The sequence below is a fragment of the Hemitrygon akajei genome, chromosome 8 (assembly GCF_048418815.1).
Source record: "Hemitrygon akajei chromosome 8, sHemAka1.3, whole genome shotgun sequence".
NCBI classification, from domain to species: domain Eukaryota; kingdom Metazoa; phylum Chordata; class Chondrichthyes; order Myliobatiformes; family Dasyatidae; genus Hemitrygon; species Hemitrygon akajei.
This window is the reverse complement of record NC_133131.1, coordinates 173,204,717-173,211,824: the sequence shown is the minus strand read 5'-3', so window position 1 is coordinate 173,211,824 and position 7,108 is coordinate 173,204,717. Positions and strand designations below refer to the sequence as shown.

Sequence of the window (7,108 nt, the reverse complement as noted above, 5' to 3'; positions counted from 1 at the left end):
CCAAGAGTTAATGTTGCAGCTATATAGGACCCTGGTCAGATCCCACTTGGAGTACTGTGCTCAGTTCTAGTTGCCTCACTATAGGAAGGATGTGGAAACCATAGAAAGGGTGCAGAGGAGAATTACAAGGATGTTGCCTGGATTGGGGAGCATGCCTAATGAGAATAGGTTGAGTGAATTTGGCCTTTTCTCTTTGGAGTGACAGAGGATGAGAGGTGACCTGATAGAGGTGTATAAGATGATGAGAGGCATTGATTGTGTGGAGAGTCAGAAGTTTTTTTCCAGGGCTGAAATGTCTAACATGAGAGGACACAGGTTTAAGGTGCTGGGGAGTAGGTATAGAGGAGATGTCAGGGGTAAGTTTTTTACACAGAGTGGTGAATGCATGGAATGGGCTGCTGGCGACGGTGGTGGAGGCAGATACGATCAAGAGACTTCTGGGTAGGTACATGGAGCTTAGAAAAATAGAGGGCTATGTGTAAGCCTAGGTAAATTCCAAGGTAAGGACATGTGTGGCACAGCTTTGTAGGATGAAGGGCCTGAATTGTGCTGTAGGGTTTCTATGTTTCTTTCTATAATTGCATCAATATGTTGAGAGCACCAGATCCCTAATTTCATAATTCAAATTTAAGTTAAATTTCAGTTTATTGTTATTCAACTGTAAACATGTATACCGACAAACAAAACAACATTCCTCCAGACCAAACTGTACAACACCATACATATCATTCACACATAAAGTTCTATAACCACAAATAAATAAACAAATAATAAGGCGCATGTACATGCAATTTAAAAAGTGAACAGTACTACTTGTGCTTTATTTATATATGACGTGGCAGAGAGTTCAGTAGTCTCATAGCTTGGTGGAAGAAGCTGTTTCCCATCCTAACAGTCCGTGTCCAATGCTACTGTACCTCCTGGCCTGATGGTAGGGGTTCAAAAAGACTGTTGGAGGGATTCCATAATTTCATGCAACATTTATGTTAATTTATGTTTGTAATCTAGCGTCCTGCTGCTGCAAAAAGCCATTTGTCATGATATTTATACCTTGGGTACGTGTGTTTATGACAATAAACGACTGGGAGCTTCTCAAGTTAATTTCTCCGCCACCCCCCCCCCCCCCCACCCCCGTAATGAGAACTTGATGTTGCTATTACAAATTTAGAACAGCTAAGAATCCGTTTACCAAACTTCTAAACAGCAATTAAGTAAAATGAAACAGTAAATAAAATGGTACAGATTAATACTTTACAGCAGAGATGATTAAAAAATGCCTCTAGCAGTGGCTGTTTATGCAAATGAGCAGTGCAATGAAAATAAACGTCAGCGTTTTTGCTTTGTGTCACGCATGTAACGCAAATTCAAAAATGACTTTTTTTTTAAATACCTTAAAAATTAAAAATCTGTCAGTTCAAAAATAAAGTCGCTTGTCCCCTCCCCTTTCAAAGATCACAGTAAGAAGAGGCGTTGCAGGTGTTAACCCCGCTTGATCGCGAGCGGCCGCCGTGATTGACGGGAGTGTTGGACGAATAGATGTGCAGGACCGTGGTTCGTGGAGCTGTGGTGACAGAGCCAATTGGTTCGAGGTGTGGGCGGAACCTAGAGCCAGCTATCAGGTTAGTGTGAGAGGCGGCGTGCGGCGGGAAGTATGGCGGCGCCTGAGGGATTGAGCCGAGTGAGTGCGGGATCAGAGGGACGGCGGTCGGAGGGTGAGCTTTGGACGGCAGCAGAGGAGGAGGAGCGCGGCGGCGGTAGTCTTAGAGAAGTGGGCGGTGCCTATAAAGTCAAGTCTGTGTTGCCATGGTGACTGCTTCCGACTTCGGCCCAGCTGGGAGTCGTCGCCCCGCGACCCTTGCACCCACTGATATCACTTCATTCACCCGTGACCCTCTCCCCCCCATGAGTAACCTCATCCACTTCCTCTTGAATCAGGTTTAATATCACTGGCATACGTTGTCTTACTGCAGCAGTGCATTGCAATATATTGCAAAGAAAGAAAGAAAAGTAGTGAGGTAGTTCATTGCCTATTCAGAAGTACGATGGCATTGGGGAAGAGGGCATGTCTTGGGTGCTGGGGGTCCTTAGTGATGGATGCTGCCTTCAGGCATCACCTTTTGAATCAGAATTCAGAATCAGGTTTAATATCACCAGCACATGTCGTGAAATTTATTAATTTTAGGGCAGTAGTACAATGTTATACATGATAAATATAACAAACAATTACAGTAAGTACATATGTATATTAAATATTTAAAATAAGTAGTGCAAAAACAGAAATAAAGTAAGTAGTAGTGAGGTGGTATCCTTGATAGAGCTGGCTGAGTTTACCACTTTCTACAGCCTTTTCCAATCTTATGCAATGGCCTCTCTGTTAATCTTCCACCTTGTGGCTACCCTCCTCCAATCTGTGACCCTCCCATACTATGATACCCCCTCTATGTACCTCCACCTCATCATTCAGTAACTCACCCTTTGCCCTGTGGCATCCTTTCCTCTACTTCACCCTGTCATCCAAAGACCATCAGGGTCTTTCTGACACCCATCAGAGATATGACGAGGTTCCACACGGAAGGTTCAGTCGTTAGGTATTAATATTGAAGTAGTAAAATGGATTCAACAGTGGCTGGATGGGAGATGCCAGAGAGTAGTGGTGGATAACTGTTTGTCAGGTTGGAGGCCGGTGACTAGTGGTGTGCCTCAGGGATCTGTACTGGTTCCAGTGTTGTTTGTCATATATACATTAATGATCTGGATAATGAGGTGGTAAATTGGATTAGTAAGTATGCAGATGATACTAAGGTAGGTGGCGTTGTGGATAATGAAGTAGGTTTTCAATGTTTGCAGAGAGATTTAGACCAGTTAGAAGAGTGGGCTGAACGATGGCAGATGGAGTTTATTGCTGATAAGTGTGAGGTGCTACATTTTTGTAGGAATAATCCAAATAGAACATACATGGTAAATGGTAGGGCATTGAAGAATGCAGAAGAACAGAGTGATCTAGGAATAATGGTGCATAGTTCCCTGAAGGTGGAATCTCATGTGGATAGGGTGGTGAAGAAAGCTTTTGGTATGCTGGCCTTTATAAATCAGAGCATTGAGTATAGGAGTTGGGAAGTAATGTTAAAATTGTACAAGGCATTGGTAAGGCCAAATTTGGAGTTTTGTGAACAGTTCTGGTCACTGAATTATAGGAAAGATGTCAACAAAATAGAGAGAGTACAGAGAAGATTTACTAGAATGTTACCTGGGTTTCAGCACCTAAGTTACAGGGAAAGATTGAACAAGTTAGGTCTTTATTCTTTGGAGCGTAGAAGGTTGAGGGGGGACTTGATAGAGGTATTTAAATTTTGAGGTGGATAGATAGAGTTGATGTGGATGGGATTTTTCCATTGAGAGTAGGGGAGATTCAAACAAGAGGACATGAGTTGAGAGTTGACATCAGTAGTCCTACGAGTTAGGGGAAGGAGATGTTCCCATCTTAAGAGTTCTTGTCCTAATGCTATGATACCTCCTGCCTGATGGTAGGTCGAAGAGATTGTCGGACAGATAGGAGAGATCAATGGCAATGCTAAGGGCCCTGCGCACACAGCGCTTCTGATTAATAACAATTACAGCACAGAAACAGGCCATCTTGGCCCTTCTAGTCCGTGCTGAACGCTTACTCTCACCTAATCCCATTGACCCGCACTCAGTGAATAACCCTCCATTCCTTTCCTGTCCATATACCTATCCAATTTTGCTTTAAATGACAATACCAAACCTGCCTCTACCACTTCTACTGGAAGCGCATTCCACACGGCTACCGCTCTCTGAGAAAAGAAATTCCCCCTCGTGTTACCCTTAAATTTTTAATTACATTTTAAAGAACTCTTAAGATGGGAACATCTCCTTCCCCTAACCCGTAGGACTACTGAACTCCCTGCCACCACCCAGGTTTCGTCACATAAGAAGTGCCAGCAGCATTATACTGTCTACTTTTTAACTTGTATCATATATTCACCTTATTATTTGTTAATTTATTTGTGGTAATGTTACTTGAAGTGTTAGGTGTGTGAGTTATATGTATTATGTTACACAGACATTGCATTGTTTGGCGGTATACATACTTACAGTTGAAAGACAATAAACTTGAACTTGTGACCATCCTCACCCTCTTTACCCCATGATGTCCTTCTGCTCCAATGGAACGTGCCCCTCTGCTGTCCACCCTTACTTCTTTCAGCAGTCTGGGTTAGATTTCATGCAGGCCCAGTGATTTATCGGCCTTCAAACACCATCAGTATTTTCTCTCTTACTTTGTTTAATCTTAATCAGTAGCTCACACTTGTCCTTTGGAATTCCTATCCCTGATTCCATTCTGACACGTCAGTCCATGGCCACAATGAGGCCACCCTCGGTGGAGAGGCAATACCTCAGATTCTGTCTAGGTATCCTCCAATCTGATGGCATGAGCATCGATTTCTCCTTACGGTATTTTTATGTTTTTCCTTCTCACTTCCCTCTTCCATTCCCCAGTCTGGTCCCTTATCTCTTTGAGAGGCTGGTCAAGGACTACATCTGCAGCATGCTACCACCCACACTGGATCCCCTACAATTTGCCTACCAACGCAACCGATCGACAGATGACGCAATAGCCACAGCTCTACGCACCATCCTTACACTCCTGGAGAAGAGGGATGCTTATGTGAGAAAGCTGTTCTTGGACTATAGTTCAGTATTCAACACCATAATTCCTTCTAGGCTTGACAAGAAGCTCAGAGACCTCGGCCTTCACCCTGCCTGGTGCAGCTGGATCCTGGACTTCCTGTCAGATTGCTGGCAAGTGGTAAGAGTGGGCTCCCTCACCTCTGCCCCTCTGACCCTCAACACAGGAGCCACCCAGGGCTGTGTCCTAAGCCCCTTCCTTTACTCCCTGTACACCCATGACTGTGTTGCTGTCCACAGCTCCAACCTGCTAATTAAATTTGCAGATGGTACTACATTGATTGGCCTTATCTCAAATAATAATGAGGCAGCCTACAGAGAAGAGGTCATCACCCTGACACAGTGGTGTCAAGAAAACAACCTCTCCTTCAATGTTGCAAAAACAAAGAAGCTAGTTGTGGACTACAGGAGAAATGGAGACAGGCTCACCCCTATTGACATCAATGGATCTGGGGTTGAGAAGGTGAACAGCTTTGAGAGGGACATCAAGGAGCAGATAGGGAGACCATTCTGGAATGGTACAGTAATAACAGGGTTGGTGTGATGGGAGATTTTAGTTTCCCCAAAATTGATTAGCATCTCCCTAGGGCAAGGGGTCACCAACCTTTTTTGCACCACAGACAGGTTTAATACTGACAATATTCTTGCGGGGACCTGCCGATGGGGGGGGGGGGGGGGTTGTTAATCACGACCAGAATATAGGTTATAAGTCACTTATAAGTGGCTAATACACTCAATTTCATTTCTAAAAGGGTTTATCTAACGAATTTAATATTAAAAACCGCGCATATAGCGAATATAGTGATAAGTCAATTATAAGTCACTTATAAGTCAATAACATCATAACGTTTTAAGGAAGGTTTGGATATTAAACACCGCATATTTTCCCTTGTTCGAACATATAAAATTATTGCAACTCACCAATATCGCTGAATCAGTGGGAGCCCTGGGCTTGTTTCCCTGCAACAAGATGGTCCCATCGAGGGGTGATGGGAGACAGTGATACTCAAAGGGGGTTCCTTATGTCCAGTCTATTCCGCAATTTAGTTTTCGTTGCATTCATTGCAGAAAACCCCGCTTTGCAGAGATATGATGTTGGAAATGGAAGTAATGTTTTCAGTGCTTTCGTGTCTATCTCAGGATATTCAGTCTTGACTTTGATCCACAATGCCGACAGAGATGTTATGTCAAACATACTTTTCAGCCCACGTCATGTGCAAGCTCAAGGAGTTGATCTTTTTCCCGCGCTGACATGGATGGTTCACCAGGAATATTCACAAATGTGTCACAGACCCATTCTTTTGCACGTCTTGGGTCATTTGCGGTTGGGAAGTAACGCTCAAATTCTGTTGAAGGCAAAGATAGGTGATTTGTTCACCAGCTGTGAGGAGGACGGTGCAGCCTCAGTCTCTCCCAAAATCCTAGCTAATGTTGGAAACACGTCAAATATGCCCCTGTCCAGTCGCCGTCCCTACAGTTCTAGTTTGGCTTTGAAAGCAGACACTTTATCTGCCAACTTGCAGACAGTTGTCATTTTCCCCTGAAGTGACAAATTGAGTTCATTGAGCAGGTTGAAGATGTCATACCGATAATTGAGCTTTGCTATCCATTCTTCGTGCTGCCAATGGTGACTTTTTTCCTGAAAGAAATCTCTGTACCGGCTCTCTTAACTCAAAAACCCTGGCCAGGGCTCTCCCCCTCGATAGCCACCTGACTTTATTATGAAAGAGAAGGCGTTTGTGCTCTGCATCCATTTCCTCGCAAAGCTGCTCAAACAGATGTGAGTTAAGGGCTTTTGCTTTATCGTGATTTATAACTTCAACAGCATCACTCAATACACTGTTAAGATCAGATGACATTTTTCGGCTAGCCAGTATTTCCCTGTGTATGACGCAGTGTGTAGACTGGCATTCAAGAGCAACCTCTTTGACTCGGGTAGTGAAACCAGACAGCCGTTCAGTCATAGCTGCAGCCCCATCTGTGCATATTTCAACACAGAATGACCAGTTCAGTTTGCCTGACATAGTCATTCAAAGACGTGAATAGTTCTGCCCCAGTTGTGTTAGTTGGCAGCAGCAGTGCACACAACATATCCTCGTGCACATCGTCTTGAAATATATATCGCACATAAACCAGTGGTATTGCCTTGTTGTCGACATTGGTAGACTGGTTGACCTGGATAGCATACCATGGTGATTCATTAAGCTGTTCCAACAGCTGTGTTCCTCGCTATGTCATCGATTCTCCTTGAAGCTGTGGTAGCTGAAAGAGCAACCTGTGCCATGTTGTTAGATGCAGCTTCTCCCAACAGTTCATGGCACATGTGCTTGGCAGCAGGCAGAAGCAATTCTTCACCAACAATGAAAGGCTTCTTAGCCTTAGCAATACGGCTAGCCACTAA

At 44.0% G+C, this 7,108-nt stretch overlaps 1 protein-coding gene across 2 annotated transcripts in view; it reads left to right on the top strand.

Annotated features, from left to right (window-relative positions):
- The first annotated feature begins 1,622 nt into the window (after positions 1-1,622).
- Positions 1,623-7,108, top strand: part of fbxl6 (F-box and leucine-rich repeat protein 6) — a 64,165-nt gene continuing 58,679 nt past the window's right edge. The window contains exon 1 of one of the 2 annotated variants that reach the window (XM_073055106.1): positions 1,623-1,712. The gene's annotated coding sequence lies outside the window, so the exon portion shown is untranslated. The remainder of the gene's footprint in view (positions 1,713-7,108) is intronic. The other variant, XM_073055107.1, reaches the window with a different exon arrangement.